Source organism: Furipterus horrens, unplaced genomic scaffold (genome assembly GCF_987537825.1).
Source record: "Furipterus horrens unplaced genomic scaffold, mFurHor1.1.pri manual_scaffold_2, whole genome shotgun sequence".
Classification (NCBI taxonomy): domain Eukaryota; kingdom Metazoa; phylum Chordata; class Mammalia; order Chiroptera; family Furipteridae; genus Furipterus; species Furipterus horrens.
In genome coordinates this window covers 125,911,624-125,924,638 of record NW_028327172.1, presented here as the reverse complement: position 1 = coordinate 125,924,638, position 13,015 = coordinate 125,911,624, and the positions used below count along the sequence as shown (strand labels likewise).

The following is a 13,015-nucleotide window of genomic DNA, read 5'->3' as shown; positions in this document are numbered from 1 at the left end:
ACAACCATGTCAGATAAAATTCTCTAAGTTTCTTATAAAACTAAAAAAGACACCTACCCTATGACCCAGCAATCCTACTCAAGAGAAATAAAAATATCTTTATACAAAATGATCTTTGTCAGAATGTTCATAGCAACTTTATCCATAATGGCCAAAAACTGGAAATAGACAAGAGAAAACTGCAACATATTCATATAATAGAATATTATTCAGTAATATAAAGGGATGAATTATTGATGTGTAGGACAATAAGAATGAAGAAAACTAGGATGAGTAAAAGAAGTCTCATTCAAAAGAGTACATACAATTTTGTTCCATTTCTTTGGGGTTCTAGAATAGGGAAACTTATCTATGGTGAAAAAAAAAATCAGAACAGTTGTTGCCTGGGGATAGAGGGTAAGGATAGAGATTAAGAAGGAATAGGGAAGAGGGAGATTTCTGGAATGGTAGTAATGTTTTCTATTTTTATAGGCATTTGGATTACACAGGTATATGTAAGCATTTTGTTAAACTCAGTAAATTTCACTCATACAGTAAAATAAACTATAAAAAGTGTTGAACTCTCATTAGTGACCTGCATACTGAAGAGTTTTAGAAGAACTGTATTGTTGTCTGCAATTCATTGAAAATAAGATTCATGAAACGTATTAAAAAATAAATGAATTGGTGCCAGAATCAAGGGTCAGATGGGTTAGGTAAGCGGCAAAGCAAGTATAGTAAAATGTTAATGGTAGAGCCTAGATGGTAGATTTATGAGTATTCAGTGTAGAATTCTTTCCAGTTGGCTGTATTTTGAAAATTTTCCATAGTAAATTGTTGGATGCAAAGTAAACACCTAACCGTTAAAATAAATTATTGACATAGGTACCACTTGAAAGCACTTCACTCCTCTTCACTAGTGCAGGTTCACAGCCTGCAAACCCTGCTGGAGCAGAAACTTGCTTTGCTTGCCATCTGCAGTTGCAAAAGAACATTATTCCAGCTCTGTTTAAGCCTATAAAGCTGAGTGAAAATTTTATGGTTTAGGTTCACATCCATCTCTCCACTTTTCATGTCAAAAATTACACATTTCCTCCAATTTGTCTCAATTCCAAACTTTTCTGAAACAAAAGAACAACAGACTAACATTTGTAAATGAACCCTATTTTCCTTCAGGAAATTCATTCTTTAGGAAAAGAGTGTGTTTGACTTCTGGAAGTCTTGGTCACTGCACAATTATTTCTCTAAGGGCGTGATGGAAAAACATTAAATCTGACAATCATGGAACTTGGTAAGTTTCTTAAGTGCAACCACTTACCTCGTTGCCTGAGCTACTGCTAAAGTTCAGCAGGGAAGGTTCAGTTGTTGTATGCAGTCATCCAGTATTTGAATTCAATGACAACCCTCTCAATAGTGATTTGGACTTAAATGTTTTTCTTTTTTTTTTTTTTTTGACAAATTAATGACATTCACAAGATTTAAACAATAGTCCTTAATAGAAAGTGAATGAAAATGCTAGAACAGCAGAGCAAGCAATATAAAACAAATCAGTACAAGAGATTTGGAGCACAGTCAGAACAAACATAATGAATTATTTTTTAGCAATGGCAATTACTATCTTGATCAAAGGGAAAAAATTCTAAAGACAAATATTCAGCAGTCTGAAAGAGTTTCAATAGCTATTAGCATAAATTAAGTTCATAGAAGAAAAGAAAAATGGTACATGGGCTTTCTGCTTGCTATGGTATCCAAAAACGCAATGCCTATAAAATGCAAAAATTATTCTACTTAGGCAATCATAATGACTCATAATGCATTGGAATTGTAGACTAAATGCTATCTTTCATTTTATATATTCTAACATTAAAATGAATAAATTAATTGCTGTTAGAAAAAAACTTTATGATGCTGTTTGTTTTATATCTACGTATATGTATATAAGCTAACAGAGAGTAGGAATCAAACATATGTTTCTTTTTTCATAGTATCTACATGAAAGTCATATTTATTAACTACCTAGATGAAATCTACTTTTAGACAGACTAAGGATAATAAGTTTATTTAAATTTTCAAAATGACGGTGATGCAAAAAGAAGAACTATTACTATTGAGCAAATATTAAGACTAGGAAAATGTCTATACACCTTAAACTGTCCCCTAAGGGAAGAGACCAAACCTCCATGGCTATATCAAACATAAATTACAGATAGCTAAAAATAAAAGAAAGAAAAAAAAGACAAGAAAGGCTCCTGTCAAGAAAAGCAGAGTGAGGGGACTACGGATTTGGTCTTGATATCTACCATTTGGTAAAAATGGAAAAGTCTTGTTGAAAAAGCATGATGAATAGAGGCACCATGCACATGGCCAGGATCATGCATAATGCAGTGGTACAGATGCTAACCAGACTCACACAACGATACTTCCATTTATTTTTCATAGGGTTTTGAAAATTGATCTCTAAAGTGGTCTCAGGAGAATGTCTCCTTGGCCCAACAAATCTCTGTGAGTACTTTGATTTTCTTTGCATTCAAAATAAATCTATCCATTGTGGCCATGCCTCTAAATTGACAAAATGAAGAGATGGAAAATAAGTCAAGTTTCTGATTAAATTAATGTGTTGGTCTCTGAATTGTGGAGGACCTCTAGCAAACCCCAAATGGATCATATGATTTTTCTAGGACTAGTTTTACAAAAGTGAATGAACAATGAGACCAGCTCTGACAATCCAGGGCCGAAATGAACTGCTATAAGATTTCTTCTTAAGCTCTCCAAGATAGAATAATTTTTTTAGTCTCCCCAGTATCATGTGAGAGAACTTGCTCATGATCCTATCTCATCCATTCCTGTCATTCCCTCTCCACTGTAACCCCTTTAAGGACTTCAGTCTCTAGAAATTACCTATGGACTTAAAGCTCAAAAAGCATTGGGGCCAATTGGAATGGGAAAGCACTATATTATCACTACCAAGGGATAAGCATCTAGATTAAGAAGTACAAATAAACTGCTGACATCATTTCCAGTGTTCTTATTGTATAGTAGTCCCCGCTTATCCATGGGGGATACATTTGAAGGCCCCAGTAATGCCTGAAACCTCAGATAGTATTGTAACTTGTATATACAGTTTTTCTATACATACACATCTATGATAAAGTGTAATTAACGAACTAGGCTCAGTGAGAGATTAACAGCAATAACTACTAATAAAACAAAACAATTATAACAATATACTATAATAAAGGTATGTGGATGTGGTCTCTCTCTGTCTCTCTAAAAATATATTATTATACTGTACTCACCTTTTCACTTAAAAGTAGCACCTTACAGCTTCTCTTTGGCATATCCAAATTGCCAGCATCACTATCTTTGTACTCTGGAGCCATTATAATGGCTACTGAACACAAGCATTGTGATATCAGGACTGTCGATCTGGTAACTGAAATTGCTATTGATTACAGCCTGAAGTGCGGAGTGTCTACAGCCTGGAGATGCTGGAAAAGGGATGATTCACATCCAAGGTGGGACTAAGAGGAACAGCGAAAGATTTCATCATGCTACTCAGCATGGTGTGCTATTTAAAACCTATAAACTTTTTTATTTCTGGTATTTTTCATTTAATATTTTTGGACCATGGTTGGCCATGGGTAATCAAAACTATGAAAAGTAAAAGTGTGGATAAGGGGGGACTACTCTAGTGGAGAATGCAGCGTCCTGCATGGTAGGGAGGGGGGATCAGGGTGTAGATTTTAGTTCTGAACGACAGTGTTTCCCCCTCAACTTCATCCACACAGTTTGCAAATCACAGTCACAGACCCCTGAAAGGACCACACAGGCCCACCTGAAGAAGTTATTGAAAGGGGACATTTGGCAATTATAATTGCAAATTTGTACTGAGTGCAGGGCTGGCACAAAGATAAAAAATGCCATATCAGGGTCTGTTCTTTATAGGATGGCTGACTGAAAGCAAGTCTTTGCTTTCTTCCGAAGTCTCATAATGTGACAGAAGAATTGAATTTATAATATGAAAACCTATTTTAAAAAGATAATTCATAATTTTTTTCCTTTCTGGAATATTTTATTTGACAGACATAAGCCTCATACATAAGAAACAAGTTTAACTTAACTGTGTAGACAGGGTTTAAAGGAAATGAGAACCATGCCAATTATGTGGGAAAATGACAGTCTTTCCCAACAGAAAAATTGCTAAGTGCAAGAAATGCAAATTTTGCTTTAGTGAGCCATTTATATAAAAATGATCTGCAGATGTTCTATAGGGTTTTGAACTACCCAGTCCACCCACAGCTCCTACTGAAAGGGCCAACCAAGGTGGCCACATTTGTATTATGTCCATCATTCTCCTGCCAATAGCTAATTGGAGCTGTGTGACCCAAGGTGAGAAAATCAACAAATTGGACCAAGATAGTCAGATTCATTCTCCTAAGAATTTGGAATTGGAAATTGGGAATTGAGAAGCTGGATCCTGATTCATTTGCTACTCACAGTGTGATCTGTGGATCTGTGGCATCTGTATAAGCTAAGAACTTATCTAAAATGTACACTTCCTACCCTAGGCCTGCTAAATTATTATTTGCATTTCGACAAGCTCTCCAGGTTATTTTGTGGATATTAAAGTTTGTGAGACACTAAGCTAGATGATGGGAAAGGGAGCACTTGAGAGGAAAGTTGTGTAAAATTTGGGCTAGGTTCATTTCGCAGCCCACTGGAGTGCAGGCAAGTCAATACTGGGATACATAAAGGCTTGAAAAGGCCATGTTGTCAATAGCAGAGGGACAGCAGACTCCCGGATGGAAACAAAGACAAGAGTTCTTAGGGCCAGAACTAAGGGAGTGATCCCAACTCCTTATGCTCCTGCTGCCCAGTCCTAGGACCCAGCGAGGTTTCATGTCACATCTCAGATGGATGCCCTACGACCTGTGGCAACATTTGATTTAATGTGTATTTAGGGCAGGCACCTCCAGTGACACTTGATTGTTTTTATATGAGCTTCCTGGGTGATGTAGTTTCTATCAAAACTAACAGAATTTGGAAAGTTTCATGTAAAATCTGTCTTGTGAAGTGCCAACCTTCCTGTGACTACAAGTGTTAAATAAAAGCTGAAGTCAAGGGACCCTCTTCAGAGACTTGGAAGAGAAAATTCTACTTTAAGCATGGAACTGAGTGACCTTTAGGACTTATGTCTCTAAGATTGGCCAGCTGCAGGGTTAGAGTTACAAAACCTCTTTTCTCTCTTCTGATCATGAGCAGCTAGAATGACTGCTTTGGGGACCTGGGTGATCACTGAAGTCCAGATTTCTCCATTTCTTAGTCTTTGAGAAGTCTGATGACCTTTATGACTGTTAGAATGAGAGGACTCGAACAATTGTGATGGGATAAAAAGTTGGAGCCTAAGACAAAGTTTAAAGAGAGCTATGAAGTTGGAATGAGGAAGGAACAAAGTTCTAATATGGCTGAGGGTTAAAAAGCTGTTAGAGACAGAGCACCTTGCAGTTTCTGCTTCCTTTCATGTGTGATCTTGATTTTCTCTCTTTTTAATTGCTTAACAAGTTATCCCCACCCATTGGTTCATGAATGCAGAAAGTACACACAGTTCTGTTATAATTTCCATTCAACAAACACACGGTGCTGTATGTCTGCTGAATAATTTAGCAAACAAAGGCGGTTGCACAAGGATTTGAGAAGCAGCATTAAAATGGAAAGTCAAGAGGAAAACTTGAACAATGGATTGCTAAAGGTTAGATTTGTTAATAGAAGAAAGGATCGAAGCAAATCCAGGCACCAGAATTGAAATGCCCTTTCTCACCATAATACCAAACATCATTTTTTACAATCCACAAACCAGCTAATTTCTTATGAGATTCCAAAGGCCAATTTTAAATTTTTCTAGATATTGCCTCCTAGGTTGTACGCAGCTTTTTTTCTTATATCCTCCATTATCTCATCCTTCTTTTTGCCAAAAACGTTCCAAGAGTGCAGTAAACAGCATTTTCTGTGCCTGTCTTCAGGCTCTTCCAGCTGTGGAGGAAAATTCCCGGCTCAGAAACATGTTAATCCAGTATGCATGCTCCATGGCTCCAGGGATCCAGAGTTCAGCAAACCCAGCCCAGACCAATGCAAGGAATGTGAAAAATTCTGCTTTGGAATCCATGAAGTACTCAGTAGAATTTGGGAACGATTTTTTTGTGTCCTTTTGGGTTTTTTAAAGTGTGAAATATACTTTTCCCCGTTTTTTATGACATATGGGTGGTTCATAGAGAAATAATAACAAGGATGCCTATGTGCCTGCCACAGAATTAGAGACAGAACATTACTGGGATCTCGGAAGCCCTGGATACCCATCACTGAAGATGTCCTCTCTCCTAGTGTCAAAGACAACTGCCCTTCAGAATTTTTGTCAGCAATTCCCTTTATAGTTTTATCACTTGTCTGCATCTACAAACAATATATTGCTTAATTTCACCTGCTTATAAACTTTATATAATGAAATTATTTAGCATGTAAAGTTCTCTTCTTTCCTGTTTTACAGATTAATCCAGATTAAAGACTGTTTTTCAGATTAATCTTTTTATATGTTGTAGCTGTAATTTACTTATTTTAGCTGCCATACAGTATTCTATAATAAAACTGTACAATAGTTTCTTCCTCATGTAACTGTTGATGGTTATTTTTGTGCTCTCCAGGTTTTGCTATTATGAACCCTCTTCTCTGTGCCCTGAGATATAAAGGTATAAGAGTTTCTCTAGAATATATACCTCAGACTAGAACTGCTAGGTTGTAGAATATGAACATGTTCCACTTTACTTGGCAATACCAAGAAGATTCCACCAGGTAATGTCCCACCAGCAGTTATGACAGTGATCACTGTCTCACATTCTTGCCTAAACTTGGACTTCTCTGATGAAGATGTTTGCCCATCAGTAAGTGTGAAATGGTATAGTATCTCATTGTGGTTTGATTTTCCTGATCATTAATGTGATTAATCATCTTTTCATGTGGTTTTGGGGTCACATTTGTCTTCCTTCTTCTGCCTATCTTTTTATTGCTTTGTTAGTCTGTTTCTTATTGCCATAAGATATATTTATATATTCTGGGTTTATATCATCCTTTGTCCATTATATCTGCTGCACATTTCTTTTCAAAATTTTATCTTATATTTTTATTCTTTTTATGATGTATTTTGAGGAATAGAAATTCTTAATTTTAATAATAATTTGTTGATAGTTTTTGTTTGGGGTTATTAAGAAATTCTTCTTTAACCCAAGGTTATTAAAATGTGCTTTTATAAGTGTTTCCAAAAGCTGTAGAGTGAGGTCCCCACTAAGTTCCTTGAGCATCCTTATAACCAGTGATTTGAACTCTGAATCTCATAGATTGCTTATCTCCATTTTGTTTAGCACTTTTTCTGGAGTTTTGACCTGTTCTTTTATTTGGGTCATGCTTCTTTGTTTCCTCATTTTGGTAGCTTCCCTGTGTTTGTTTCTATGTATTAGGTAGAGCCACTTTGACTCTGTATCTTGGTAGTGTGACCTAATGTAGTAGTTGTCCTGTAGGGTCCCATGGTACAGCCTTCCCTACCACCCAAGCTGGGTACTTGAGGTGTCCCCTTGCTTGGGCTGAGTATACCCTCCTCTTGTAGTTGTGCCTTAGTTTCTGTTGGAGATCAATGGCAGGGATTTACCCAGGCCAGTCAGCTGCAAGGATTGGCTATGACCACTTATCACCAACCTCCAACCTCTATGGAGGATCAGCTATGGAGGATCAGCTATGCAGGGGCAGAGTGGTGGTGCTCTGACATGGTCTGTAGCTCTTTACTGGGTAAGATGGCCCTGCAGATTTTCCACAGGGGCAGGCCAAGATCATCCCCTACCTGTGTTTTCCCGGGGCCACCATGCCTGAGCTATAAAGCAATCTGAGATGGCTGCTACTATGCTGGGCTTGGAGATTCCCATGCATAGTCAAACTGTGAATTTAAGCTGGCTTTTGCTAGTGCTGGGCTTGGGACGCACTGAGGCCAGCTGTTGCTTTTACAAGAAGATTTAGGAAGTTGTGAGCAAAGACCAGCCATTAATATGAAAAAATAGCTTGGGTAGGCCCATAAGTTGTGTGGGGCGGAGTCTCTAGGGATCTCCAAGTCTGGTCAAACGGTGTTAGCCAGGTTGATAGAGTCTCAGATATGGCACCAATTTGTTGGCTCTGTGGCTCTGTGGCTCTGTGGAGGGCAGGTTTAGAAAAAGGACAATGGTCTCTGCTGGCCTTGATGCCAGACATTTGCTTCTCCCTGTATACCACGGGTGCCTTTCAAGCCTGCTACCCCAGTGCTGGAGCTCAGAGGGAGTGAGTCTGAGTAGGTGAGTCTATGTGTGGGTTTTTAAGAGGAACTGCTTGGGGCTCCAGCAGTTTCTTCCACTGACTCAATCCCTGCTGGCTTTTGCAGCCAGAAGTTGTGGGGACTTATCTTCCTTGCACTGGAACTCTGGGCTGGGGGCCTGATGTGGGGCTGGGTCTCCTTGCTCCCAAGATATCCATCCCAGATTTTTATCCACCGCATGTGGGTGTGGGACCAGACCCTTCCACAACTGTGCCCCTTCTACCAGTCTGGATGGACGTGGTTTCTTTAATTCTGTAGTTGTCAGACTTCCATTCAACCTGATTTCTGATGGTTCCAAGTGATGATGTTCTATATTTTAGTTTTAATTTTGATGTGGTGTAGCAAAGGGGCAAGCCATGTATGCCTATGTCACCGTCTTGACCAGAAGTCAAATCAAAGTTATTTTAAAACCAAGGTCTGATCACTTCAATAATTGAACATCCTGAGATCTACTCACTTATTTTGCCTGTTTTTTACCCTCGGTTTTCAATCAATTGTCTCATTTCATGGTTTCCCTGGTAATGTTTTTATTTAATGCCAGGCATTGCATATAAAATAATTGAAAATACAATCAGAGATTTGTGTATGATGTTATGATCCTTTAGATAGGGTACACTTGTGGTTGTAGCAAAGTTAAAGATGAGGTCAGATCACCTTACACCTATTGGGAATGAGCTAATTTGAATCTGTTTCTTTGTGAGAGCTAGACTGTCTCTAATTTGATCTTCTGCCTAGATTATAGCCATTCAACTATTAAGCTTGAATTGGCTATCAGAGATGCTCCTCTTTGGCAGGCCCTAAATTCTGATTTATATCTTTTACAACTCCTAACATTGACAAAATCTCTGTTCAACTTCTCTTCCATTTTACTGCAATTCTTTTCTTAATTTTTCATTCCACTGTTTACAAATAGTCATGTGCCTCAAGAAGAAAAGTGACACTAAATGTCAGTTTCATCTGTGCATTTTCCATTTCTTCTCTATAGGATTTTAACCCTTCAAATTCTTACTGTCCTAGTGAGAATTGATGCCTTTAAATGAATTGTTGTTTCTCTTTCACCCAGCTTTCCAATTAAATTTTAGAGTCAGCTTGTCAAGTTTTATTTTTAAAACATCAAAGTTTTATTAAACTTTTATTGAATCTAAATATATTGTGGGAGAGAATTGACAAGTTTATAATATTAAGACTTCTGATCCATGAATATGGTGCATCTTCTTTTAGGCCATCTTTCATATCTTTTAAGTCTTTTTAACTTTTTCCATAATGGGCCTAGGCCTTGTTAGATTAACTTACAGTTACTTCATATCTATAATACTATTGCAGTTGATACATATTTTAACTACATTTTTAGCTAGTGTCACTAAGATATAATGATTTTGTGTTCTTGTAATTTAATTGAGATTTTTTTGTGTTTTCTATAAATAACTCTGTCATCTATAAATGAGTTTAATTTCCTTGTTTCCAATCTTTACATATTTTAATAATTTTTATCTTTTCAAAAATTATTTAAGACCTTTATTAACAGATGCTTGCAATTTGTTGACTTTTTTGAAAAACTCAAATTGTACGCTTTTATTACAAATTAAAGATGAGGTTCTTAAAAATTTCAACTTGACCAGATATGAAACAATTTTAAAACCTTTAAAGGTATATGGATAAAAATCAGGCTTATTTAAAAAAACACACACACATTTGGCATTACCAAAAATATATGTCTTTAGATAAAAATAATAAAAACCTTATGCTGCATAGATAATGTAGATAGTTCTAGGCATCTGGTCAACCGGCAAAAAAGCAAGCAATTCAGGTCTTCAGTTCCAATCTTTTGTTCACTTTTTATTGCTGGAATTTCATACCCATTTCTTCTTATTAGATGACTAAACCAGATGATGGTAGAGATAGTAAGCCGACATTTACTCAGCCTCTCCCTGCTCAGCCTTGGGAGCCAGCAATTTCTCAGCTGGTGGATAGGCTGCTTTTGTCTCTTTGCCATCTTCTGGTTTAGGGTTTTCTGGGCATCTGCATTGGTAATTGAAGTTGCTGAGGTACCAACGTTGAGATAGCTGCTGACCTTGGGTCTCATCTTCTTGATTTTCCTTTTCTTCATTGCCGTCCCCTCTAGCCTCTCTTTGGCAAGGAAGGCCCCTACGAAATCATGATCTGTAGCCCCATACTTACTATGTCTCACTGGTCTACCTTGTTCTCCTGCACCCTGGTTATCAGCGCCCTCCATCACTTCTCTCTGCACACAAGGGTTGGAATATTGTGGTCTACACCCGTAGGGTCTCCACATGTAGTAAGGTGGGAACTCGCCTGTGATAGGGTTGGCGCTGTTGGGCCTAGCCTTCAGGAGCACTCTCCCATCCCTTGTACCTTTCCCCACTCTCACTATTCTGGTAATTCTGCTGGTGGAGGACCCCTGTGATGTGGATAGTGTCTATAATGGTTACAGTTCGCTGCATATTTACTGCCTTGCTCGGGGACTCCACCAGGGCCTATAACATTTGCTGCCTCTGCACCCTTTTCTCCTTCAACATCAGACTCCACAGTCTCTCCATCTCTTACACTGCGAAGGCACTTCCTGGGATTATTCTTCTTTATGGCAGTCCCCTGTACAAATACATCTTCCTTGGTGTCATTCCTGTTGATGAAACCATAACTGTTTATTACATTGAACTATTTTACTGTTCCCAAAACCTTCGTTTTGATGACCTTTTTGTCCCCGCCCACAGGTGCTGCTGATGTGAAGCCACCTGGCAGCAGCTTCCTGCACTGCTGCCCATGGTGCCCGGCTTGGTGCAGGGCTCGGTGACAGCAGCGCTGAAGGTGGGGGGGAGAGGGCGGGGGAAGCAGGGTGGAGGTCAGCAGGCGGCTGCTGGGTCTCGGCCTCACTGCCTCTGGTTGCGGTGATGGTGACTGGGGCCGGCTGTGGCAGCTGCGGCTCCTCCTGGGGTGTGATGGTAACTCGGTTGGCGGGGGCGGCGGCAGCAGCGGTGGGGCTGCTCAGAGCTCTCTGGGGTCCGCTCTCCCGACTTTTATCTTATTGTTTTGGGAATATTATCGTGCTGACAGATTACTGTCTACAACATCTAGTGCAATGTTGAATGGAAGTGATGATAGTAGGGCATCCTTGTCTTGCTGCTGATCTTCAACATTGCATCATTTAATATAATGTTTGTTACGGGGATTTTTTGGTAGATTTTTCTTCACCAAGTTAAAAATTTTCCTTTTCCTCTGAGTTTGCTAAGATTCTGCCATGAATAGATGTTGAATTTTATTGAAAACTTTTTCTGCATTTATTAAACGTTTTTTTCTTTTTCAATTTGTTCCTGTGTTGAGTTATAGTTATGATTTTAAATATTTTTAGCCCCACCACCAACCCCTTGTTGTAATTATTTAATCAACTGTGTATTTATTATATAATTGCCACTGATCATGATCTGTTATTTTTTTCACATATTGCTGAATTCATTTTATTCAGATTTTTGCATAATTACTCATAACTGAGTTTGGTCTGTAAGCTCCCTTTCTTGCACTATACTTGTCTACTCTAGAAATAATGGTTATAGTAGCCCCATAAAATGAGGTAGGGGGTATTTTCCTTTGAAAAAAGACTTTTTTAGAGCTCTTTAGGTTCATAGCAATAATTGAGAAAAAGACAGAGAGATTTCCCATATACCTCTTGCCTTCACACATATATAGCCTCCCTCATTATAGACATTACCCACCAGGGTGATATGTTACAATTGATGAAGCAACACTGACACATCATAACCACCCAAAGCCCATAGTTTACCTTAGGGTTCACTCTTGCTGTTGCATATTCTCTGGGTTTGAACAAATGTATGACATGTACCCATCATTACAGTATCATACAGTATTTTCACTGCCATAAAATTCCTCTGTCCTCCACCTATTTATCACTCCCCCTTAGCCCCTGACAACTACTGATCTTTTTATCGTTTCCATAGTTTTGTCTTTTCCAAAATGTCATAGGGTTGGAATCAGACAATATGTAGCCTTTTCATATTGGCTCCTTTCACTTAGGATTATACATTTATGGTTTCTACATGTCTTTTCATGGCTTGACAGCTCATTTCGTTTTAGCTCTAAGTAATATTGCATTGTCCGTACCATCATTTATTTACCTATTCACCTACTAATGGACATCTTGTTTGCTTCCAACTTTTGGAAATTATGAATAAAACTACTACAACTGTCTATGTACAGATATTTGTGTGGACATAAGTTTTCAGATCCTTTGGGTAAATACCAAGAAATTGATTGCTAGATCATATAGTAAGAGTATATTTTCTTGTAAAAAAAAAGAAAGAAAGAAAGAAAGAAAGGAAAACCAGCCTTGGCTGGTGTGGCTCAGAGGATTGAGTGTCAGCCTACAAGCCAGAAGGTTGACCTGCCCTGGCTGGTGTGGTCCAATGCATTGAATGCTGGCCTGCGAGCCAAAAAGTCACTGGTTCAATTCCCTATCAGGACACATACCTGGGTTGTGGGCCAGGTCCCCAGTTGGGGGCCTGCAAGAGGCAACTGATTGTTTCTCTCACACATTGATGTTTCTCTCCTGTTCTTTCTCCCTCCCTTCCCTTCTTTATAAAACTAAATAAAATCTTAAAAAAATAAAAACAACACCAAAGT

The 13,015-nt window shown here is 38.4% G+C and overlaps 1 pseudogene; it reads right to left on the bottom strand.

The window, feature by feature from the left end:
• Positions 1–10,275: 10,275 nt before the first annotated feature.
• On the bottom strand, positions 10,276–12,487 carry LOC150019445 (Y-box-binding protein 1 pseudogene; annotated as a pseudogene).
• Positions 12,488–13,015: the final 528 nt, after the last annotated feature.